Source organism: Vipera berus (genome assembly GCF_964194415.1).
Source record: "Vipera berus genome assembly, chromosome: 9".
Lineage (NCBI taxonomy): Eukaryota > Metazoa > Chordata > Lepidosauria > Squamata > Viperidae > Vipera > Vipera berus.
In genome coordinates, this window is record NC_138212.1 from 20,456,393 (window position 1) to 20,482,844 (window position 26,452).

Below are 26,452 nucleotides of genomic sequence, written 5' to 3' on the forward strand. Positions count from 1 at the left end.
CCGGCAGTTTGACACCCCTGGTCTAGATGAACCACTGTCTTGAGTTCTACAATGTATTTTCCTTAAAAGAAGAATGATACAACTCAGCAGGCTCCTAGCAACAACCACATCATGCACCACGAGAAGGAAGTGGGTGAAAAATAGGCAGGAAAATACAGTGACCAACATAATGTAAACCAGATTTTTTCAATTCACGGTACACCATAGTTTACAATAGTGTTTCTCAACCTCAGCAGTTTTAAGATGTATGGTGGCTGGGGAAATTCTTGGAGTTGAAGTCCACACATTTTAAAGTGGTCGAGACTGAAAAATGCTGGTTAGGTCATAGTTTCCAGCTTCACATAGAAGAGAAAGATTGAAATGAAGAGAGGACAGAGTTACCGGTGAAACCTACTTAGTAAGGACAACAATCTCTGAAATGTTTGAGCATAGGAGAAATATAAAAATATATAAAATGTAAAATAAAATATTTTAAAGTAACTGATCCTCACTGTTTATATATGGGGAAGGCTGTGGTAGCAAGTTCTGCCTAACTTTGTTAATTATCCCCATGTTTTATCACATTTGTTAACTTTAATAATAGTTGCCAGGTGCAAAAGACCAGGACCTGATGTGAGGTTCAAACTAAACTGAAGTCGTCCCTGAAGACGGTAAAGGCGAGGCAGGTCTCGGTCACGGCATACCACGAGCATCTGGTAAGAATCTATTCAATTGATGGTTAGCAGGATTTTGGCACTAGGTAAGGGTTAACAGAATTCAAGGGAGGGTTGGATTTAGTCTGTTTGTGGCTACATAAAGACTCTGTGCTGATTCCTCTTTTGACTCCACCCCAGGCTCTCCTTCTCTAGACAGTATATTTATTTTTTGGGGAGAAATACAGTATATTTGTGTTTTTTTTGTATTTAAATATTTGCAACCATAGGTTTTTACCAAACTACATCAAAAATCACAGCAATTATGTTAGTTCAATACATCCCCTCAAACATTAACAGCTGCTATTTGCCAGTGTGTTACAGTATTTCATATCTTCCTTACAGCCGTTGCAAACAATGCAACTTGTTTCGTTACATGTTCATCTCCACCAGGCAACAGAAAATATATTTTTTTCCTTCCAAACTAAAACTAATATAGTTGAAGTAACAAGGGCATAATGAATCTAGCTCTAAGTTCCTGATAAAGTTTGTTATGAAATAAGCAATGGGTCAAATCCTCCACTTGTAAGTTATTACAAATGCATAAAAGGTGTGTAGTTCTCTATCGTTTGTAACTTTGATCCAGAGAGACTGTTCGCAATACAGAATCCCAGAGCCAAATTCTAAGGAATCCTCAGACTCCTTTATAACGAGTTAAGTCCATTATGAACATAACTATGGTATGTTCTTCTCAGAAGGTCCCTTTTGGAAGGGGGGGAGTCTTTCACGGGACAGGTTTTTCAGACAAGTGCTTGATGAGTTTTATGATGCAAATGACTGACAGTTAAAATTAAGGTGCGTGCTTAGACTTCAAAACTGAAATTATCTACTGAATAAAATAAGCAGCTGATGGTGGGAGATTACGGGAAGGCTGCAAAGGAACAGAAAACAGAGAACAGCAGACAAAACAATTGACGGTTTATCTCATAAATGGCTGCTCAGCCCAAGCAGGAAGAAATCTGCCAAGAGGCTTTTCAAAGGATTCAAAAGAATCTCTGCCTTAATGGACTTAACTCGTTATAAAGGAGTCTGAGGATTCCTTAGAACTTGGTTCTGGGATTCTGTATTGCCAACAGTCTCTCTGGATCGAAGTTACAAACGATAGAGAACTACACACCTTTTATGCATTTGTAATAACTTACAAGTGGAAGATTTGACCCTTATTTCATAACAAACTTTATCAGGAACTTAGAGCTAGATTAATTACGCCCTTGTTACTTCAACTATATTAGTTTTAGTTTGGAAGGAAAAAAAATATATTTTCTGTTGCCTGGTGGAGATGAACATGTAACGAAACAAGTTGCATTGTTTGCAACGGCTGTAAGGAAGATATGAAATACTGTAACACACTGGCAAATAGCAGCTGTTAATGTTTGAGGGGATGTATTGAACTAACATGATTGCTGTGATTTTTGACGTAGTTTGCTAAAAACCTATGGTTGCAAATATTTAAATACAAAAAAACACAAATATACTGTATTTCTCCCAAAAAAGCATTAAAGTTACCTTAATGCAACTTTTGTAATTCTTACTTCTTTTATTTTTGCCCAGTTATGCAGGGCAAGACATTAATGCAGAAATGATAACTGCATCTCCTATTCTTCTCCTAGCCACATTTTGCGATAGTCCAAGGCAACAACATTGTGCATTTCCTCGCTAGCCGGTCCTATCAGAAGCAGCCAATGTTGAGAGAGGGAAAATCCCAAATTATAACAAGATTGGGGCATGAGTGTAAGCCAGTGTGAACTTAAATCTGTTTGTCCACATATTTTTTTATATTGAAGTTCTGTCTATCATCTCTGCTGGAGTTGTGACAAACCAAAAGAATATTGGGATCAGATTTGTATACTAATTCAGAAGATTTTTAAATATAAAAATGAACCCCTAATTTTTTCCTTTTAGGTTTGATGGACAAAGAGTTTGAACAAAAATTTGGAACTTACTATGTATGTTAACAGCAGCAAAAAATGTATATGCACAAATATAGAAAGGTACACTAATTTGTACAATGGATGGTGACAATAAAGATGATAGAGTGGCAGAGAGGGCAAAATTGGCTATGCTAATTAAGAGAAAAAAATCTAATTTTGTTTCTATTTGGAAACTACTTCTGGTTTTTGTACTCAAAAATGAAAAAAAATATAAAATTCTAACTTTGTGTTTTGACAATTGCAATGATTTTGTGTTGTTATACAAGGACTGTAGGTTGTAACTTTTTTTTGTATTCCACTGCAGTGAAAAAAATCAGAAGTCACTACTTTCTCCTTCCTTCCTTCCTTCCTTCCTTCCTTCCTTCCTTCCTTCCTTCCTTCCTTCCTTCCTTCCTTCTTTCCTTCCTTCCTTCCTTCCTTCCTTCCTCAAAATTTTGTTTGTATTTGTTTTTTAATTTATAATAAACTTTAATTTTAATTTAATTTAATTTAATTAGATTTATATACATTTTTAAAAAAATATTGGGGTATGAATTCATTGCTCAGGAACAAAGATCCAGCAGTGAGACCCCGGGGTTAAATTTAATATCCTTTTTCACTTCTCCGCAGACCAAGAATGTATGGAGCAATAAGCCATTGTGAACAGCAGCTCTGTCTGAAGAAGAATTGCTATTCACCTCTGTGACTCTGAACTGTTGTTCTGCTGTTTTTGCCAGCAGAAGCAGCAAATGTGATGCGACAAGTTGCTTCAGATGAAGCCAGCAACAAGGCACAAGATGACATTTCAGTTCCTGGTCCAGAGCTCTCTCATGCATTTATCTTAATTCTAAGTACTATTTAACAAGTACAGGAAAAAGGAGAAAAGCAAGCCTTGATGCCACCTCATCATAGGAAAGTATCTGAAAAGGAGGAAAGTCTGGAAGAGGCTTTGAAACTCAGAGAAGAAGTCTTGAAAAGACTGCTGTTTTCCGGGGAGTTGTTTTTTTAAGCCTGCTAAATTCAATTCTAGGCTGTGTATTCCTTGCTTGTAGAATCCTCCAATCTGTGGTGTCCAAAAGCTATTACTTATTTTAATTTAATTTTAATTTTAATTTTAATTCCATTTATATCCCGCCCTTCTCCGAAGACTCAGGGCGGCTTACAAGCTTAGCAGTAGCCTTCATTCTATGTATGCCTGCTTATTAGGGCTTTCATACACCCCCCAAGCGGCATTATTACAAAGTCAGCTTAATTGCCCCCAACAATCTGGGTCCTCATTTTACCTACCTCGGAAGGATGGAAGGCTGAGTCAACCTTGAGCCTGGTGGGACGCGAACCTGCACTAATTGCAGGCAGCTGGTGTTAATTAAGGAGGCATTAGCCCACTGCTCCACCAAGGCTCTTATCTTGGATGTCCTCAGTTCTCCCTTTCCCTCTGTTATCCAGAAAGAGGGAAAGACAAGCAGAGGGAAAAGTGTGCTGGGACTGGGAAAAATCTTTTGTAACCCAATGCTAGGAGATAACAAAGCCTTGGTGGAGCAGTGGGCTAATGCCTCCTTAAGTAACACCAGCTGCCTGCAATTAGTGCAGGTTCGCATCCCACCAGGCTCAAGGTTGACTCAGCCTTCCATCCTTCCCAGGTAGGTAAAATGAGGACCCAGATTTTTGGGGGCAATTAAGCTGACTTTGTAATAATGCCGCTTGGGGGGGGGGCAAAAGCCCTAATAAGCAGGCTACTGCTAAGCTTGTAAGCCACCCTGAGTCTTCGGAGCAGGGCGGGATATAAATGGAATTTTAAAAAAAAAAATAAGGCTCTGGAAAGCAGCTGCAGCTTCTCCTTCTTCGTCTCTTCATCTTAGAGAAGGTGCTGCCGGTATATTGGTGACCTATGATGGTTAGATTTGGCCTCAGTGTTCCCCCCCAAAAAAAAGGAATACAGCATCATCAGTGATAATACAACTCCATTACCCTTTCCCATTCTTCTTCATCACTTTGACTAATTCCTTCTCGCCAACATTGCCCAGATTTAGGCTTGAGCATTTTCCCCCAGTAAGATTCCATTTTATTCTCGATCTTATAAACATAAAGCTATCCAGTGAGGATCTTGAGTCTTGCTCAGCCTAGATATAAATGAGAGATGGTGGATTTGGTGAAGTAGTATGCTGAGTGCCAACATTATGTTTCTGATGAAAATCAACCTTAGACCAAGAAAGTGGAAAAGTAAACTTTTGAAGAACAACACGTGGCAACTGAGAATGGTTTCCCTGCCTAACTCATGATGTCTCTCCCTTTACCGGTCAGGATGTTTCCTTAATCTGGACTCCTTTATATTTGTCTCTGCCAATTCTAAAAACAAACCTACGTTGACTTCTGGAAATATTCCTGTACAGAACTATAACTTTTTCAGCAATTTTGTGAAATGCTTGGCATTATCTTCTTCCAAGTTTTTTCCCCCTTCTCTGTTTAGCTTAGAGCTTTGACACCCCTCTACTCATCCTCAAGCTTCTGAATCCAGAGAAGGTGGATAAGGTCCTGCCAGCTGTTGAGACTACTGCCCCATAGTTAGTCACCCTTTGTGGTAAGATGTTCTGTACCAGCCTACTACCGGCCCTGCAGAAAAGGCAGGGACAACCCCTTTACAATTGGCAAGAGGCTGGAACTAAGCCTGCCAAATTTATTAACATAAAACAGAGCAAAACAAGACATGAACCATGAAACAGGAGCTATTCAAATGGTTGCCTTCAGCAAACCAGCCCTCCCACACATTCCCCTTTTAAACAGTTCAGGGCGTGGCTTCTCTCTGCCTGCTTCCGAGGTGCCCCATTGCCTTCCTCTGTTTACTCCTGATTGACTGCCTCCTGCGTCGGGCGTCCTTGAACAGGGCCAGCTGTGGGTCATCTTCATCCACGCTGTCAGGCTCACACAGCTGGGTCTGCGTCATGACCAGATGGGAGGGGCCTGGCTGAGGGCTCTGCGGAGCCTCAATACTATCCTCAGCAAGGTCTCCAACACCCCCCTCCTCCTCCTCTGAATCGTCCGACCCAACTGCCGAACCCACAGGCTGACCCTGAATCACAACATGAGACCTGATCTTCTCATTAGCCAGAGATATGGAATCCTCTTATAAGCCCCAAATCCTAAAGCACAAAAATCTAAAATTAGTAACGAAGAAAAAAACAGCCTTTCCGGTAGACCAGATGGTACCACTTGGCCTCCCTTAGAGGTCTGGCAGCTCAAAAGAAACGGCTGTGAGCTGCATGTAGTCAACGGAGCTGGTGCATCTTGCACAAGCCTGGCCTGCCGTCTTCTTTTGAACAGCACCAGTACCCAAAGGACAAGATGAATGTTGACAAAAACAGGGAAAAAAGTAAACCTCAGGGTAGTTTCCACCAAGCAGTTTTCAGCAGCTGGTGAGGATGGTGGCCTCTCCTCACTGAAGCTGTGCAAAAGCTGCTGTCTGCCATAGTCTGCTTCTGCTACTATAGGTAGGAACCAATAAAGATGCCTCATTAAATCATAATGGGGCCTTGGAGGTGATTTAGTCCAGCCTCTTGCACATTGCAGGATCTTCAATGAAGGATGAAACTGCAGTATTGCTGGCAAGTGACTGTCCATCTCATAGCCCTGCCAGTTTTCCAGGCAGGCTGTTTCACTGTTGAAAAATTTTCTCGGTTGGGAAGCTTTTTTTAACATTCAGCCCAAATCTGTGTGACTGACATTTCTACTCCAAAAATAATGTTGCTCCATCTTCTGCCTGGAGGAGGTCTCTCCCAAACTTTCACTTTCCTGGGTTTAAAATATTTGGCTGCTTCAAACATTTCTTGTAGGTTTTAAGTTTTGAAATAGACCGGATGCCATCTCTTTTAATGTAGCCTAATTTTTTTCTTTTCTATTTTTTTTTAACAGATGCATCACACTGCTGGCTTATATTCAGCTTATCCACTGAAGCAGTTGGATCTTCTTCGCATTTTCTGCTGCCAAGTCTGATCTCCCCCATCAATATCTATACCAGAATTGCAAGGCCTTCATTTATCTTCGTTGACTTCCCTTGTGTTGGTTCCAGTTGCGTTCCAGTCTATCAAAATCCTTTGGAATCTTAATTCAGGGCTGAAATGGAATATTGGTTATGAATTTTTAATAAGCATTCATGCATCGTCTCACACTGAAATGTTTAAATTGGTTCTAATCCCTTAATCCAACTTTGCTGTATATAATTTAGTCCAATGATTGCATTTGTACAATGTGCAAAAGGAGATCCAAATGGGCTGGGTACTTTGTAGAAGCCCAGCAATTATTTCTTTGTCTTATGTGAGTGGTGCTACTACAATTTCCTAACTTGAGTTCAGGTGTGTCAAAATAATTGAGAAACTTTTACAATGAATGAGAAATGATCCTTAGTAGTAAATTTGGAGACACAAAGTATTCAAAACATGGAAAAATAACGACAAGGATGTATAAATGTCTATGGAGATTCTCAGTCATCCAGGTCATAGTTATCTCAAAGATGTTTTTTCATGAGGCAACTGGACTTTCTTGTTTCTCTTTGAAGATGTGTTGCTTGTTATCCAAGAAGCTTCTTCAGCTCAGAGCTATTGGAAAGAACAGCCCATTGGGATCTGAACCACAGACTGTCATATTTTCCTCCTGGGCTCAAATGTTCATATTGTATGCAGAATGCTAAGTTTATAACTAAGAAAGTGATGCTAAGAACAAGACACTTTGAACAAATTGGGATAACCTCTAAGGGAGAGTCATTTATCTGATTACTGACTTCTTATCTTACCACATATGCATTTTATCATTCTCTTTCCTCCTACCTACTTTGTTACAGAAAGTATGTGCTACATTTTATTTTACCTTACTTTATTTTATTTTATCACTAAGGTCACAAGATTAATCAATTAATAAACTACTACTACTACTACAACATTATGACAGTGGAACATCTGTATTAAGCCGCCCAGACTCGTTTCCTGAGATGGGCGACTCTATAAATCAAATAAATAAATAAATACATCTGTGTTAATACTATATGGTAGAAAACAAAGGTAGTATCAGCCACTTGATTAGTGAACTTACAGTTGACAGTTGAGAAAAGAGGATGATTAGCTGCTTTGTTTTCATGTACTCAAAAATAACTAAAAGTGGACAGTTTGATGGAGAAGTAAAGAGGAGATTACTCTCAGGGCGATGACAAATGTAGACACAGTCATGAGGGATAAAGATAGTTCTATGACAAAAAGAATTGTTTAAACAATGATCTTTACAGTGATAATGTATGGCTGTGAAAGTCTGAGGCTGAGAAAGAGCAAGAGAAAGAGAATAAACTCCTTTGAATTATGGATTTGGAAATGGTTCCTAGGAGCACCATGGACTGCAAGAAGAACTAGTCAATCAATCCTGAAGCAAATAAAAACTGGCTACTCTCTGGAGGTAACGATCAGTAAGCAGCACCTCACGTAGTTTGGACATGTAAGATGATGTATAACTATCCTTGGCAAGATTGAAGGAAGCAGAAAGAGGAGGTGGATGGAGAAGATGAAGATCACTGGGACGTCCTTGGAAAAACTATAAGTTATCCTTGGAAAAACTGTAAGTTATTGTTGAAGTCAAGTTGAAATGAGAAGCATTTGTCCAAAGAATGGAACCCAACTTGATAACATTGAACTATGTTGTTAAATGAGTATTTCACATTTTCTCTTTCAGTGCTCTAGCAGAAAGACCCAACCTGATGTTGTTAAACAACTATGTTGCTAAATGAGTATTTTACATTTTATCTCTTTCAGTGCCTTAGAAGAAAGACGCAAGATGATGTGTGTTGGCTATTTTCTATCTTTTATCATTTCTCCAAGATCAATTTCTGAACACTACTTTGAGAGTTTCCTTTTGCAAGATAAGTTCCATTTCCCAAGTTTTAAATACCCAACAAGATGTAATTCAGTGGTGAGAAAAGTAAGGTCCCCCACACAGGCAGGAAAAACCAAATTCATGGGTATAGAATAGAGGTGCCTGGCTCAAAAGTGATGCCCGTGAGAACGGTCTTGGTATCTTAGTTGTGGACCATCACTCAAGTATTGAGCCAGGAATGTGCTGCAACTGCCAAAAAAACCCCAATGCAGTCCTAAGCTGCATCAATAGAGGGAAAGCACCAAGATCACAAGAAGCGATAATACCACTTTATACCACACAAGTGAAACCACACTTCAAAGTTCTGGTCACCACGATACAAAAAAAAATGCTGAAACTCTAGAAAGTGTGCAGAGAACAGCAACAAAGTTAATAAAGGGTCCGGAATCTAAATCATATGATGAACGGTTGAGGGAACCAGGTATGTCTAGCCTATCAAAGAGAAGGATTAGGGAGGACATGATAGCTGTCTTTTACTACTTGAGGGGCTGTCACAGAGATTAGAGGGTTGGCTTATTCTCCAAAGCGCCAGAAGGCAGGACAAGAAATAATGGGTGCAAGCTTGTTAAAGCTGCATTGGCTTCCAGTTGCCCTCCGGGTGAGATTCAAGGTGCTGGTAATGACCTATAAAGCCCTAAATGGCTTGGGTCCAGGATATCTGAGGGAACACCTGCTGCCAGCATCAAGTTCCCTTCGTCCTGTGCGCTCTCACAGGGTCTTCTCAGGGTGCCGCTGGTAAAAGATTGCTGGTGGGTAACACCCAGGTATAGGGCCTTCTCAGTGGGTGCGCCTGCCCTCTGGAACCAGCTGCCCGTGGAGCTCAGGACTGCCCCCGACCTCCGTTCATTCTGCCGGGACCTGAAGACCTGGCTCTTCGAGCTCTCTGGCCCAGGCTGAGAATTTTAATTTTAATTTTAATTGGGGTTTTTTACTTTTTCAGGGACTGTTGTAATCTTTTTAATCGTTTTTAATTTTTGTATTTCTTGTTTTAATTACCCTGTAAACCGCCCTGAGTCCTTCGGGAAAGGGCGGTATACAAATCCAATTAAATAAATAAATAAATAAATAAATAAATAAATAAATAAATAAATAAATAAAGATCCAGCCTAGAACTAAGGAGAAATTTCCTGACAGTGAGAGCAATGAATCAATGAAACAGCTTGCCTCCCAGAGTTCTACGTGCTCCATCACTGGAGGTTTTCAAAAATAGACTGGACAACCATTTGACCAAGATGGTATAAGATTTCTTGCCTTGAGCAAGTGGTTGATCTAAAAGACCCTCAAGGGCTCTTCCACCCCTATGATTCTCTCTTCTAGGATACAAGTGGGTGAGATCACTCAGATGATTACTTGAAATTGATATTAAGTGTACTGACAATGACACTTGGTCTGATCCTTGAAAGATGAATGACGAGTGCTGATACAGTAGAGGATTGGAGATTGTTTTAGGACTCATTGAGAAAGGCCAAGGGGTCTCCATTTCCCCACTTTCTCCAGAGTGGAAAAAAAACATAAACTGGAAGGATGAAGAGAAGCTGGCTAGTGCATTTCTATAATCAACTTGGCTAACCCAGAAGCACGGGAAACACAAATAAAGCTTCTGTTAAGAGACTGGAATCTAGCATTTTTCTTGCTTCTGAAGCACAACCAATAGATTCCTTAGACTGCAGGCCTTCCCATAGCCCGATTTTCAAATACCTCAACCTTTGTGACCTCAAATGCATGTGATAAATTTCCAAAATAATTGGGATTATAGCATGAACTGGTGCTGACAATATTTGAGTCATGCTTGTTTGCATTTGTTATTTCTACTCACTTGTCAGATTACCTCCAGAAGGTCTACAAAAGTGGGGCCTCACAAAAGATGGGTGAGTCACACTTCACAAAAATGAGAGATGGGAACACCAAGAAAGTAAAGTAAAAAAGAAAAAACAGGTATATAAATATAAATGAGTATGCCATAATTAAGTTTTTTATAAAAATAAGAACCATAAGGTGTAAGGATCTTCTCCCTTGAAATATTACTTCTCAAATGTCTCTCAGCTGATATTAGAACAGGAAGGTGCTCAGACAGTGATTCAAGAATCAGATCTCTGATAAATAAACTAATTGTTAGAACTAAGAAAGGAGTTAGAAAGAATTCCAGGGAATGCCAAGTTCGAAATGCAAGTCCTATTTATAATGGGATTAAAATTCAATTATTGCACATCTCTCCCCCACTTGCATGGTGGGAGGGGCAGGAAGGAGGGTTACCACTTGTCCTTTGTAATTGCAATGGACTTCTGTGTTCTCAGCCTCTTTGATGATCTTAGTAAAGCCAGCTTCCACACTAGGACTTTGAAGTCAATTGATGCAGGTTTTAAAGGAGAGAACTATAGAGGATTATTGAGTTGACACATCATGCTAAGCCATGGTTTACCAAACAATGGTTTACTGAGTATGTCACAACTGTGCTAAGTTCACAAAACAGAGCAAATCTTGCTCAATCTGTCCATCCTCAAGACATGTGGTCTTCAAGTTCTACAAATCTCAACAGTGAATGCAGGAGTTAGGAATTCTGAATGTTAAGGTCCACACCACAACCAAATACCCAGGCTGGAGAAGTGTGTGAAACCATACCAAATTTCAAAATCAGAACTGAGTTATACTGTAAATAGGCAAACATATTATAGTTTAGTTGAACCTTGTTGATAGTCTAATGATGTGATGTGGGACTACAGCAGGGGTCTTCAGACTTGGCCCTTTTATGATTTGTGGACTTCAACTCCCAGAATTCCTCAGCCACTGGAGGACAACCACTGGACTACAGTGAAGTTGCTTTTTCTCAGGAAGAAAGGAACACAATCCAAGGGGTAGGGTGATAGGGAGGAGACAGCATATCCCATAGTTGGATAGAAAGACATAGAGAAAGAGAGTTAGGTTAGTCACTCCCTAGAATCTCTCAAATTATATCCATTGGGTTGAGAGTAGTAAAGGTTTAGTCTGGCAAGATTCTGTCTACTAGGTATAAGCAGATAAAGAACTGAACTTTGGCTGGATTGCTCTCTGTCATTCTTGGGCTGGTCTTGACAAGGGACCCCTGTTGGCTGAATGAAATATCTGTATTCAGTGTGGCCTGTCACTCTCTTTCAGCCCAACACATCTCACAAGGTGGTTGTTGTGAGGAACATAGGAGGAGGAAGAAGTATTAGATATGCTTGATGTCTTGACTTACTTATATGTAAAGTAATAAAGGTGGATAAAAATATAATAAATAAATAGGTGATATGTTGGGAAAAGTTCCAGCTAAGTGCAGATTGGCAGTAAGTTATTTATGCTCTTTCTCAAGGCCATCCAATATATTTCTATCCTAATATCCATCCTGCAGTTATATGCTCAACATCAGCTTTCTTTCTTCTGTCCAGAACCAATTATTTTTCCCTTTCCATCAGCTCCTCCACAAATTGCAAAATTGTGACTTAGCTGGACATGGATGCAGAACTATCCTCCAAAATTTCTCTTAGCATCATGCTTGGGAGACTAAAATGGCCCCCAAATTAATGTGAATTTTTTTAAAATGGTAGCAACAGCTACTGTACATTAATAACATCAAAGCATACATAGCAATGTCCCCAAATTAAATCCCTAAAGGTCTTATAAATAAAAGCCAGCAAGGGATTCTCTCCAGCAATTTAGATCAACCTTTCAAAAACTGTCTACTTTCCAGCTGTTTTGGAAGTACAATTTTATTTATATGTTTATTTAGAGGATCTATAAATTTAAAAGATTTACAATTGCCATTTAAAGAGGACAGAACATTCCTATTCCTGAAAACCAAAACCTACTTTGCTGTTCTTCTTCTTTTTCCATTTTCTCCTAGCTATGAAAAAAAAACATTTATATGAACACAGCTTTGAAAGATAAGCGCTTTCTCAGGCCTACCCTTTGGGATTTTATAAATAAATTCAACCCTGGGCAGAAAGAAAGCAGACTGGGTTGCCAAGAATAAGAAAACAATCGGAAAACTATAGCACAAAGCATGACAAACATGCAAAGCTTTGCTTTAAGCTTTGCTAGAGACAATTTTCTTTTTTTCCAAAATGAAATCAAAATCACGTTCTGCAGTACTATACAGTATTTTTTCAGGGACCTTAGAACAGCATAGCATTATTTTTTTGGGGGGAAAAACAAACCCAGTAAAATTAAAATTTTCTTTAGTATAATTGGATGAAACATGACAACAAATTTAAAGAAAACACCCCCCCTCCACTCACACACACACACACACAGAGACCAGTCTATGGCAAACTAGATTGTGGTACAATTAAGCCAATTGTGCGTGCAATGTGCAACAATTATCCAGCCTAGTGAAATCTGTATTCTGAAACCCATATCATTGGATGAAGATAAAACATGATGTGAAATTAAATCAGTGGCATAAACAACACTCAAACATCATTCACATCTGCAGCCTTTTTATATTCTTCTCAAAGATTATGAAAGGGTAACCAGATGCCCATGGAGAGACCATGTGTACTGCATGCACAAGGCCTCTGGTTCAATTTCTAGAAACATCTGTCAAAGTCCAGTCAATCATTTATCATTTTTGCAACACCCAGCAGTCAAGGGTTCTTAGCCAGCATTAGCAATTTCCCATACCCTGACCCAGAATCCCACAGTCCTGTGACTGACCAGTAGTAGCATCTATTAGAAGCTACAATGACATCAGACTGACATAACCATATGACACAAATGTGCAAAGGATTCCTGTGGCTCGTTTACTGACATTCATTGCACTCAGTACACAACGCTGTGTACTGTCAGAGAATGCATGCATGCATGTATGTATGAAATTTAGATTTTTGTGTATTTGTCTAATCTGAAAGTAGAGGATGTTCTAGTATGTATGTATGTATTTTCCGAAAGACCAAAAGGCAGGACAAGAAGCAACGGATGGAAACTTATCAAGGAGAGAACCAACCTAGAACTAAGGAGAAATTTCTTGACAGAACAATAAACCAGTGGAACAGCTTGCCCCCAGAAATTGTGGGTGCTCCATCACTGGTGGCTTTTAAGAAGAGACTGGACACCCACTTGCTTGGAATGGATAGGGTCTCTTGCCCTGAGCAGGGCATTGGACTAGAAGACCTCCAGGGACCCTTCCAACTCTGTTATTTTAATTAGAACTTGCATTTTAATTAGCATTTGTATCTTTATAACATTTTATATTGTCTATAGGTTTTGATAGTTTGATCTTTTTAATACTGTAAGCCGCCCAGAGGTACCCTGTGGTAAGATGGGTGACCAATAAACTTTACAAACAAAGAAATAAATACTTTGACTTTCCTGAAATTTGACAATACCTTCTAAAATTACTCCAGCTTTGCTAGAGGATTATCCTGTACTATACCGTTCTGCTCTTGCTTTGTTTTTTAAATTCTGATCTCTCAATTCCTCTAGAGACCCAGACATTGGCAGATTAATGGTTGAAACACACCTGAGTAATTGCTGGCCTGAGAGTGGTCATAACTTCCTCATCTTGGGATGCTAAGTGGAACTTGCACTGAGTCCAAGGCAGGATAATTACTCCATGAAGAATACAATACAATTAAAAATGCTGCAGATTTGGCATGTACCACAATGCTTACCACACAACAATCTGGTCCCTTTCCCTCCATTTGTGGCTATTTTTAACAGCATGTCCAAAGATAGATTCTGTGGCTTGTGTTCCAACTGAGCTAGGCCATAGTTTGCTTCGGTATGGTTCACTAAGCCACAGCCAGCTGGCTTGTGCTACACGCTGCAGTTCGCACTATTCTAAATCAAACCGAACACCTTTTGGCTTTGACAGCATTGGCTGAGCCATGCGTCATGAAACCCTGAATGCCAGTTTGCTATTTTCTGATTTCCAATCAGGTCTAATAGAGGTAAGGTATCATTATACCTATAGAAGCCTCCCATTTCTAATGCAGAGTTCTCTTTTTGACATGCCAATTGTATGCTGTTGTGAATCACCTTTCCCTCCAGATCCTCAGCAAGCTGCTCTTCCAAAAAAAGCTTTTCGGGACTTGCAGAGACTGGTATGACTTTACCCAAGGAGGGAGATGAAGGAGTCCTTGACAAGTGGTGTAGAAGTGCCACCTCCTCTGCATGGTTTTCTCAGCAACATAATCTAAAGCTCTGAACGCTCTGTCTCGGGAGCCCACTTCCCCAACTTTTTAAAATAAAATTTTATTGCTTTCAAAATGAGAACAGGAAAAAAAGAACAAAACACAAAAATACATTATCAAAAGAAAAAAAGAACCCTGTATAAGTGCTTAAAAATGAGTGAAAAAAATACAATAGATGTATTTTTTATTTTTATTTTTTGCTTCACCAACTGATTACAGCTTTCCTCCTCTTTAGGAAGATATTCATTTCACACGTATCACCCATCTTTTATCAACCAAGATATCCGAGAAACAGCTCTGTTGAACAACGTTGCTCAGTGTTGGGACCAGCAACATGTGGGAACATTAAAGGGTGTCCAGCTGTCTCCCAATGGAATTGTTAGCTGATGTGAGAGATGATGGTTATTGGGGGTGGTGGTGGTTAATAATCACTTTGGGACTTGTTTAGAACATAGATAACAAGATTGGACCAAGGAGGTCTTCTAGTCCAATTCCCTGCTTGAACAGGAGAACTTATATCATCCAGACAAATGATTGTTCAGTCTCTTCTTGAAAACCTCCAGTGATGGAGCACCCGCAACTTCTGGAGGCAAGCAGTTCCACTGGTTAATTGCTCTCTTCTCACTGTCAGGAAATTTCTCCTTAATTCTAGGTTGGATCACTCTTTAACAAGCTTTTTACCCATTGCTTCTTGTCCTGCCCGTCCGATCCTTTGGAGAATAAGTTGTCTCCCTCTTCTCTAGCTCCTCAAGTACTGGACGATAGCTATGATGTCCCCCACCTCAATCCTTTCTTTTTGATAGGCTAGACATACCTAGCTGCCTCAACAGCTCATCATACGATTTAGTCTCCAAACCCCTTGCCGTCTTTGCTGCTCTTCTCTGCAGTTTTTCTAGGATCTCAGATATCTTTTTTGTATCATGCTGACCAGAACTGGAATGACTCAGGGATTTAGAACAGCATCAGGATGTAACCTTATTTGATTTCTATAGCTACCCATCTCAACAAGAGATTTGACAATTGGTGGTACTGAGCAGTGATCCAAATTTAAACGGGGAAAGATATCAGAGGTAGTTTGTGAGCTCAGACAAGTTGGCCAAACTTCTGTAAATCGAACATAGGAATGACAGAATCCCAGAAAAAGGCACAGCAATTGCCAAAAAAAACAAAACACAAGAGTGCTTTTTTCCCTTTGAATTTGAGCTATCCACAGCCCTACCAAGGTATGATTCTGGTCATAGATCCAATTTGACTTTTTGATCAAAAACGTATTATATGGTTAAAGGGCACTTAATTGTTCTCTTCAAGGTGAACCATCACTAGTGAAGGTTGAATCATTAGCTACATGTTTTCTTTTTGGGGATGTTGAACCAATGAGGGTGGCTCCTGCAAAATGCTACTTGAATTCTAAAATGACTTGGGAAAAGTCCTTGTTGCTTTTCTTCATGAGTCTGATGCCCTGGTTGATACCGGGCATTAAAAACTTTCTACACAGCCCTGCAATCCTTCCCTGGTGTCCTCTTAAACTCATTTCAGTCATGGTTCCCACCCACCCACCCCACCAAGTGACCTGACCTAAAACCCCAAAGTCCCTACCTCAGGAGATCAAACACCGACTTTAATGGTTCTTCATTAACTGATGAAAGAGAACTGGTAATGCGCAAACGATGGGAGCTGCAGAGGTGAGGGGGATGATGAGGGAGCAGATAGAGGACGACACAACTCAAATCCGATAAGGCACAGCATGAAGCCCATTTGAAGGCTTACACTGTGGAAACAACATGCAGTAAAAAAGCCATTTTTCCAGCATGTATTGCATCTGCAAACTCATAGCCTGCTGAGTTGTTTTGAGTCTGAAGAGGCTGATGCATAGCACCTCCGTTCTCCCAGAGTTCGATTACAAAATCCTCAGACACACAATGTGATACCTTGAATGACTTTCTCGGTGGAAATACACACACACACATACACACACATGCACACACACACAGAGACCTTGCATTCACGCCAGTTAGGATGCCACAATTGATGTACAATGAATTATGGCCATATTTACACATTTGCTTAATTTACATAACTATGCATTTCGCTATAATGATTCTGGGCAACCTGTACTATTTCCTCTCGCAGCTGTGTGCATTTTAAAAATACTTCCACCAGTGCATCTTAATTTCTAAGGACTTTGTGAACGTACCTATCTACATATCTATGTAGTCCTCCTTCTGTGTGCTAGTCCAATATTTATGCAACGTCAAGTTGATATCACCTCTTAGCAACCACGCTGATAAATTTCCTCCCTGACAATGTACCTTAACAACCGCGCAACCTAAAAATGCACCTTTCAAAAATAATTCATTTTAATTGCTGCCTTTAATGTTGGTTTTTAATTACATATTGCTGAGAAACCTCAATAGGCAGCAGGTTAATACATTTTAATAAACAGGTACAACCCTCCCTTCCCACACACATACTTAATTCAATCATACCTGCCCCAGAAGATGGCAAAGGGGATCTCCTTCTATATTATCCCCATGTCGGGGACGAGTACAGGCCAATTTGAAGGAGCTTTGAGCTTGCTACTGTCAAATAACTAGATACTGCTTCTTCTTGAATCATTTTGCGTGATTTGGATGGTTAAAGAGTGATGAGCATTGAGTAATACCCAACAAAGCAGATTTCAAAGCTGTAATCCTAAAGCAGGAAAATTCAGGTGTATATGCCATCTTCAACCAGGTGCCCCGCCAATAGTCTTGGGACTGGAGCCCTAAGTGTGGTCTTTAAGAGCTGTGGTCCCAGCTGTGGTAGCTGCAGCTCTGAATGTGGTCTTTTAAGAGCTAAGGTCCCACCACCCCAATCACAAATCTAGAGAAGAGAATCAATCCTCTTCTCTCTAAGGCAGGGGGAATTTGGGGAGTTGAAGTCCACCGTTCTTAAAGATGCCAAGGAAATGCCTTAAGGAAATCACGAGATCTGTGATTCCTAGATTGTTTGGGTTTCCAAGCTAGCTACGGTAGAAGTCTGAGTCTGATAAATTGCCTTGACATTCTCTTTTGAACCTAATCTAATCAAGCTGAACAATGCAATGCAATGCACGTTTGCTCTCTGTGTGGGGGGGTTCACTGGGAAGTCAATCCTTGCAGCCCGTTTCCCCCAGGCAAACAGGAAGATGCCGATGCCAGCCAGCCACGCTGCATTTCTGCAGGAGACCCATAACTAAGAGGTGGGTGCGTGGTTTATTGCTGGAAATAAAAAGCTGTGGGCTGGGAACAACCAGGCAGGAAATGAATATTTACTTCTTTCATTATGCCCATGTATGCAACTTCAAACTTTTCCCTGGGATCAATTTATCTTGAATGAAGGTAATTGAATTAATCATAAATTAAGCTTCTCTCCTCATTTATCAGGAGTTTGATTAGAAAAAAAAATAAGGAGGGATCAAGCATCCCTCTCATTTAGCCCCACTCCTTTAGTTTCCTATCTTGGTTAAAAGCTACAGGTTGACTCAGCCTTCCAGCCTTCCGAGGTAGGTAAAATGAGGACCCAGATTGTTGGGGGCAATAAGCTGACTTTGTAAAAATGCCACTTGGGGGGGCAAAAGCCCTAATAAGCAGGCATATACATAGAATGAAGGCTACTGCTAAGCTTGTAAGCCGCCCTGAGTCTTCGGAGAAGGGCGGGATATAAATGGAATTAAAATAAAAAAAATTAAGAATACCTCTGGGGGAACAAGTAGGATTTACCCTGTGCAGTTCATTCCACAAGAACCATTAATTTGCTAAGAAGGCTGCAGAGAAATTGTTGATTTACCTTGCTCAGGATTCTTGTCACAATTGAAGAGCAACTGAAAGTAAGACCATTAGAACAATCAAAAATAGTAGCCCGCATTTCCCCTTTTTCCCTGCAAATTTATTTTAGAATTTTCTTTTGAGGAGATAACGTCAGGGGAAAGAAAGCTTTCAAAGGAGAAATTCTTCGGGGTAGAATACCCATAGCACTCAACGTAATGACCATTCATTTAATGACAGTTTGAAGTTATGACAGCCTTGGAAAAAGTGACTTACGACTGTCACACCACCCCTATGGTCACATGATTGCAATTTGGGTGCTTGGCAACTGGCTTGCATTTAGGATGGCTGACGCATCTTGCAATCACTTGATTACAATTTGCAATTGAGGAAAGTCAGCTCCCCAGAAAAGGAAATATTAAAAGGGCAGGAAAATATATTTCCTAAAAAGATATTGTAGAACCAGGAAAGCATGCTCAGTTTTCCTAATAGTCTCAGGTCTCCTTCCCCCAAGCAGAAAACCAGTTCTATCGACATGCAGATGTAAGCCATCAAGAAGACAAAGCCCTAACATCTACACACTCCAGCCCCAGGAACGCAGGATATGACCTTTGGACATAATAGGATTGACCCACAACCATCAAGAATACCAGAAAGGCACACCCAGACTCAGGTCAGAATACGTGACACAGGAAATACAAAGCCTGAAACAGGAAATAACCAAACAATAGAGTCCGGGGGCTATCAAAACCCACTCCCCACATGTGCTCAGCCCTTTTTTCTGATGGATCCATACTTCTGTCTGGCTTTCCTCTGCAATAAACTGTAACCTTCTTCCTAAAGCAGTCGCCATGTTGTTTATCCCCAGCTTGGATGGAACCATGATGAAGACTTTTCTTCCAACACAGCCTTCCCAAATAACTCCCAACAAGCGAAATCCATGGGGAAGCTGGATTCCCCATCATGGTAAAAATGGTTGTAGACATTGTAACTCACTTAATGACCCCATGAATTAGTGGCTGAAATTCCAGTCCCGATTGTGGCCATACATTGAGGACTATCTATATGGTGTTTCTGTACTGGTTTAGTTACAAGGAGTCCAGGGGACATGTAGTTATGTTATGTTATGTTATGTTATGTTATGTTATGTTATGTTATGTTATGTTATGTTATGTTATGTTATGTTATGCTATGCCAAGCCATGCCATGCTATGCTATTCTGTGCTGTGCTGTGCTGCGTTGCACTGTGCTATGTTTGTTTTATTGTTTTATTAATTCATCAAACAAAAATTACAAATTCAAATGAACAAAACTAAAAAACTAAAATGTGACAGGGACAATAGGCATGTTAGTGCACTTATGCAGGCCCTCTTAGGAACCTCTTAAATACGGGATGAGGTCCACATAGAAATTAAATTGGAATTAAAACTGCACAGTGTGCCCTCCCCCACCTCCAACGGTAAAGCAAACTCCGAAATGCTGCCCCCAAGGAATCTACAAGAAATTCTCATGCACAATGAGAACGATACCTCTCCTATCCCCCTTCCTTCCCCCCCCAAGGAAAAAAAATCAGGCGAAGATGAAAAAAAATATGATTAAGTGAGGAAAGTAGTGTGGGAACTCAGCCCACTTCACCTGGCTGGTCAACCAAACCCTTGGGTTGATTTTGCCTACTGCATTTAATCACGGACTCTTCCAAGAGAGGCCGCTTGATGCAACATCCTAATCAACTCAAACAACGACAACAGAACAACGGTCCTAGCAAAGGTGAAAAGCCATGGATTCTTGCGCGTTGTGCAAGCGAAGCTGCCACGTGTTGTTTTGCGCAGAGGCCTTTCGGTTTAGTATTTTCCTTTTGAGGGTAACTAATCTGTTGAAATGTCAGCCGCGGTGTTCTCCGTGTATTGGAGGCGTCTGTTCACACTCTCGTTTACTGCACCACTGATTTCAATTGACAAAAAACAAAACTTTGTGTGTGTGTGTGTGGGGGGGGAATGTAGAGGTGAGCGATGCAATAGGAAGAAAGTGGCTTTGAGAACTTCTGTTCCCGGCTTTCTGGAGGCTTCTCCCCTGGGAAGGGTGACACGAAGAATTCCTAATGAAATCTCGGCAAAACAATAGCGACAGAAAATTTCAGGCGTGCCTCGGCGATAGCTACAGGAGAAGAATTGAATTAAAGCTCGCTGGGCAAGATAAAAGAGGTTCGGTGGAGAATGAAGTCTGGTACAACTCTATTACTGAAGGTCAACAGTGCACCTAAAGTTCTCACTTATCAATTAATGAGCAATAAATATTGTACAAGGTATGTGGGGTAGAAATTTAATCTTATCTCAGTGGAAGGAATGTGTCCTTGATCTTCTGTCTCGTTGTCTCTGAGCTTTTAAGACTAGAAGCCCAATCTGTGGAAAGCAGATTATTTCAGTACACACAACTCCTCGACTTACAGCCACAATTAGGATCAGGTTTGGTGTTACTAAGCATGTTAAGTGAGTTGCACCCAATTTTATCCCCCTTTTTTGCCATAGTTGTTAAACAAATTGTTAATTATTTCAGGTTGTTAAGTAAATCATATGGCCATTAAGCAAATCTGGCTCTCCTCCCCCCCCTTGTGCCCCCAATGTTGTTTGTCAGAAGCCAGCTGGGAAGGTCCCAAATGACAACCGCATGAACTTGGGATGCTGCAACTGTTGTAAATACATGCCAGTTGCCAAGAGCCCGAATTCTGATCATGTGAACATATGGATAGCCGTAGCACTCAGACTTATATACCACTCCACAGTGCTTTATAGCCCTCTCTAACCAGTTTACAGACTCAGCATTTTGCCCCCAACAATCTGGGTCCTCATTTTACCAACCTCGGAAGGATGAAAAGCTGAGTCAACCTTGAGCTCGTGAGACTCGAACTGCTGGCAGCCGGCAGTCAGCAGAAGTATCCTGCAGTACTGCATTCTAACCACTGAGCCACCAGGGCTCAGGGATGGTATGACAATCATAAGTACTAGGTCCAGTTATCACTTTTTTGAACATTGTTGTAACTTAGTCTTAGAACAGGCTCCAAACGAATGGCTGTAAATTGAGGACGTAATGGAAGACTATTTCACGAACCATGTAAACCAGATTTGATTTTCACTGGGGCAACTTCTTCACTATCTAAAATAGAAGATGAAAACAGGTATACCATTTTTTAAAAAAATGTTTGTGGATGAAATGATGAAACAGGGATGTCACACAACTTGGTTGAGGAAGGAAATCACATGTTAAACATAGAACAGGTTTTGCACATTATTTAAAAGGACCTCCCCTGGCTTTCAGGGGGCTTTGAAGGGGTTTAGAGGCTATAGTACGGGGTTTCCTAACCTTGGCAACTTTAAGACCTGTGGACTTCAACTCCCAGAATTCCCCAGCCAGAATGGCTGGCTGGGGAATTCTGGGAGTTGAAGTCCACAAGTCTTAAAGTTGCCAAGGTTGGGGGCCCCTGCTATAGTAGCGTACAGGGCACAGTAAAAGGTAAAGGTAAAGGTTCCCCCGCACATGCGTGCTAGTCGTTTCCAGCTCTAGGGGCCAGTGCTCATCTCCGTTTCAAAGCCGAAGAGCCAGTGCTTGTCCGAGGACGTCTCCGTGGTCATGTGGCCGGCATGACTAGACACCAAAGGCGCACGGAACGCTGTTACCTTCCCACCGGAGTGGTCCCTATTTTTCTACTTGCATTTTTACGTGCTTTCGAACTGCTAGGTTGGCAGAAGCTGGGACGAGTAACAGGCGCTCACTCTGTTACGCGGCACTCGGGATTCGACCCGCCAAACTGCCGACCTTCTGATCGACAAGCTCAGCGTCCTGACCCACTGAGCCACCGCATCCCTTACAGGGCACAGACTGACCACCTAAGATCTAAAGGTCTCCTAGTATTGTCCTGTCCTGGCTGAAAAATCCTCCTTAAAGATGGAAGAGGACCAAGACAAGAAGATGATGAAGTAACTCCGACAACATTGATAGCAGTTGGTATCCAGAATCCATCACTCCTGGGTTTTGTGAGCCACACTTTATACCAGAGTCTTATCCACGATAGGAAGCCATGGAGATGAACTTGAGGGAAATATTTAGAAAGTGTTACCACAACAAAAAGAGCAGATTTCCCAGGAGAAGAGGTAGTGTTAGGAAGAGGGGAGGAAAAAGATGAGCAAAACCTGAAAGATTCTATTCATACAGCCTAGCTCAATAAAGCTTAGTTCTAATCTTCTTACTGAGTCTGTTTCCTGTGCTGGACAACCTTGAAGAGCCGACGTTCACATAACCAACAGGAATCATCTTGTCTCTCTTTAGAAACCAGGGGGCGTGGAAGCCAAGGGCCGCTTGCCAGCATGGGGCAAAGCGAGACCGATCTGAGATCAGTCTGGATGGAAATCAGGATAGGGTAGGGGCAGGCAACCTTGGCTCTTTTATGACTTGTGGACTTCAACTCCCAGAATTCCTCAGCCAGCCATGCTGAGGGGAAAGGGAGAGGTTTCCAGGCTGAGCCATGCTGGCTCAGGAATTCTGGGAGTTGAAGTCCATGAGTCATAAAAGAGCCAAGGTTGCCTACCCCTGGGATAGGGCATCACTCACCCATCTCCTTCCTTCCTTCCTTCCTTCCTTCCTTCCTTCCTTCCTTCCTTCCTTCCTTCCTTCCTTCCTTCTCATTCCACCCATCCCCTCTCCTCCCCCCTGCCTCCAGCCCCCCCTCTTTCTCCTCTTTTCAGTCATCACTAACAGCTCTGAGCTTTCCTGGAATCCTCAACCCTTATCTGAGTCTGCTACAGAACACTGCCTTGACCCATGAACGTTGACCACTAGCAGGAACTCCATTCCTTCAAACCTAGACGGCTTTTACAAGTACAGTTTTCCCTGCTGGCTTTTCAGCCTGAAAAGCACCAGATAAGTGACTACTCACCCTCAGGGAGCCAGGAATCAATCACATATCCGCTAAGCAAACTATTCAATGTTGGATAAGACATTCGACCCTTAAGTAACAAAGACATCCTGTTACTAGGATCTTCAAATGTATACGTTCTTTCTTGTAGGCATTCATAAATGTACTGGGATGGCTTGAATGCGTACCTACTTTCTGAATGGGGTGTGTGTGTGTGAAATGATCCTCAGCTTATGACCACAGCTGCTCAGCAAGGCAGTTGTGAAATGAATTGTGCCCGATTTAATGACCTTTTTTTTGGCCAGTCATTAAGCAAACCATGTGGTCATTAAGCAAATCTGGCTTCCTCCGTTGACTTTGCTTGTCGTAAGCTATTTGGGAAGGCTGGAAATGATAATCGCAGGACCCTGGGGTGTTGCAACCATTTTAAATATAAATCGCCCTTGACTCACGACCACAAGTGAGGCTAAAATTTCTGTTACTAAGTGAGACATTTGTTAAGGGAATTTTGCCCCATTTTACAACCTTTCTGGCCACAGTTGTTAAGTGAATCACCGCAGCTGTTAAGTTAGTAACACGGTTGTTAAGTGAATCTGGATTCCCCTTTGACTTTGCTTGTCAGACGGTTGCAAAAGGGGATAATTATTAAATAATTATTAATTATTTCAGGTTGTTAAGCAAATCATATGGCCATTAAGCAAATCTGGCAATCCTCCCCCCCTTCTGCTCCCCCTCCCTCCCCCACTGATTTTGTTTGTCAGAAGCCAGCTGGGAAGGTCCCAAATGACAATCACATGGACCCGGGATACTGCAGCTGTCGTAAATATGAAACCGTTGCCAAGAGTCTGAATTTTGATCACGTGAACGTGGGGATGCTACATGGGTCGTGAAAAACAGTCATAAGTTGTAACTTTGAATGGTCACTAAATGAACTGTTGTAAATTGAGGACTACCTGTACATGTTGGCTGCCCAGTGCCTGCATTCTGATCACATAGCCATGGGCAGGGGTAGGCAACCTTGGCTCTTTTATGACTCGTGGACCTCAACTCCCAGAATTCCTGAGCCAGCATGGGGGAATTCCTGAGCCATGCTGAGCGGAAAGGGAGAGGTTTCCAAGCTGAGCCATGCTGGCTCAGGAATTCTGGGAGTTGAAGTCCACGAGTCATAAAAGAGCCAAGGTTGCCTACCCCTGCCTATGGGGATACTGCAGTGGTTGTTAAAAGGCAATGACCGGTAGACAGTTACTATCTTCATTGCTCCTGTAACTTGGAATGATCATTAAACAAATGGTTGTAAGTCAAGAACTACCTCTGTGTAAAGGTAAAGGTAAAGGTTCCCCCGCACATGCGTGCTAGTCGTTTCCGACTCTAGGGGCCGGTGCTCATCTCCGTTTCAAAGCCAAAGAGCCAGCGCTTGTCCGAGGACGTCTCCGTGGTCATGTGGCCAGCATGACTAGCACGGAACGCTGTTACCTTCCCACCGTAGCGGTCCCTATTTTTCTACTTGCATTTTTACGTGCTTTCGAACTGCTAGGTTGGCAGAAGCTGGGACGAGTAACAGGCGCTCACTCTGCTATGCAGCACTCGGGATTCAACCCGCCAAACTGCCGACCTTCCGATCGACAAGTTCAGCGTCCTAACCCACTGAGCCACCACGTCCCTTCTGTGTAGTCAGTCACAAACCACTTATTTCCCAGAAAGGAAACTGGGAAGATTGCTCCCTGTGACATTTTTTTAGCTTCCCAGAATTCTCCCAGTCCACTATCTCTAATCAAGGAGAGGAGCAACCTGGAACTGTTCGTAAAACCTGGAGAAAGTTCGTAAAAGTCAGGACAATTAACCCGTGGAACGGCTTGCCTTCGGAAGTTGTAGGTGCTTCATCACTGGAGGCTTTTAAGAAGAGACTGGACGGCCACCTGACTGAGATGGTCTAGGGTCTCCTGCTTGAGCAGGGGGTTGGACTAGAAGACCTCCAAGGTCCCTTCCAGCTCTATTCCAATTTATTTATTTATTTTCAGGTAGATGGAGAATGTTTTAAACAAAGCGCCAGTTGTAAAAGTGGGCAGGTCTCACTTAACAACTGCCTTGCTTAATAATGGAAATTCTGGTCCAATCTATGGTCATACATCAAGGACAATCTATGTAAGGACTCTAGGGCTCACCTTGCAAGTCCTTACCTTACCTTCCTTAGAAGATCATATAGGAGCTGTGACTAGGGGGGCCTTCGCCCAGGTTCGTCTGGTGCGCCGGTTGCGACCCTATCTGAACCTGGATGCCTTGCGTACAGTCACTCATGCACTTGTGACCTCTCGTCTAGACTACTGCAATGCTCTTTACATGGGGCTGCCCTTGAGGACCACTCAGAAGCTTCAGCTGGTACAGAATGCAGCTGCACGAGTTCTTTTGGGGGTCTCCCGATACTCCCATGTTACACCTCTGCTCCGTGAGCTGCACTGGCTTCCAGTTGCCTTCCGGGTGAAATTCAAGGTGCTGGTGATGACATACAAAGCCCTACATGGCGTGGGTCCAGATTACCTACGGGAGCACCTACTGCCGGCGTCAACTTCCCTCCGTCCTGTACGTTCCCACAGAGAGGGCCTCCTCAGGGTACCACCGGTCAGAGAATGTCGGCTGGTGACCCCCAGGGGGACAGCATTCTCGGTGGGTGCACCAATCCTTTGGAACCGCTTACCGGCTGAACTCCGGATGGCCCCCGACCTTCGCTCCTTCCGGCGTGATCTAAAAACTTATCTATTCGAACAAGCCGGCCTGGCCTGATGGGTTTGGGTTTTAACATTATTTTAACTAACCTACAACATTGGGCACAATCACTTAACTTTAAATCTTGTATCCTGTATTCTTATTTTTATTGCCCTGTACACCGCCCTGAGTCCTTCAGGAGAAGGGCGGTATATAAATCAAATAAATAAAATAAATAAATAAATAAATAAAACACCTGGGAAATTCTGATCTTTTTTATATACACTTGCTGTGATCAGATCAGTATGATGCAGTTTCCTTGACTGTATCTAAGTTTGTTATGCAGCCTATAAAATTAGGCAGACTTTAATTATCCACCGATGCATTCAACACCAGTTGTAAC

General features: G+C 41.8%; 1 protein-coding gene across 1 annotated transcript in view; it reads right to left on the reverse strand.

The window, feature by feature from the left end:
- The window catches only part of ADGRB2 (adhesion G protein-coupled receptor B2), a gene marked incomplete at both ends in the record, with an annotated part of 200,334 nt that overhangs the window by 110,304 nt on the left and 63,578 nt on the right, over window positions 1-26,452 (reverse strand). The window lies entirely within an intron of this gene.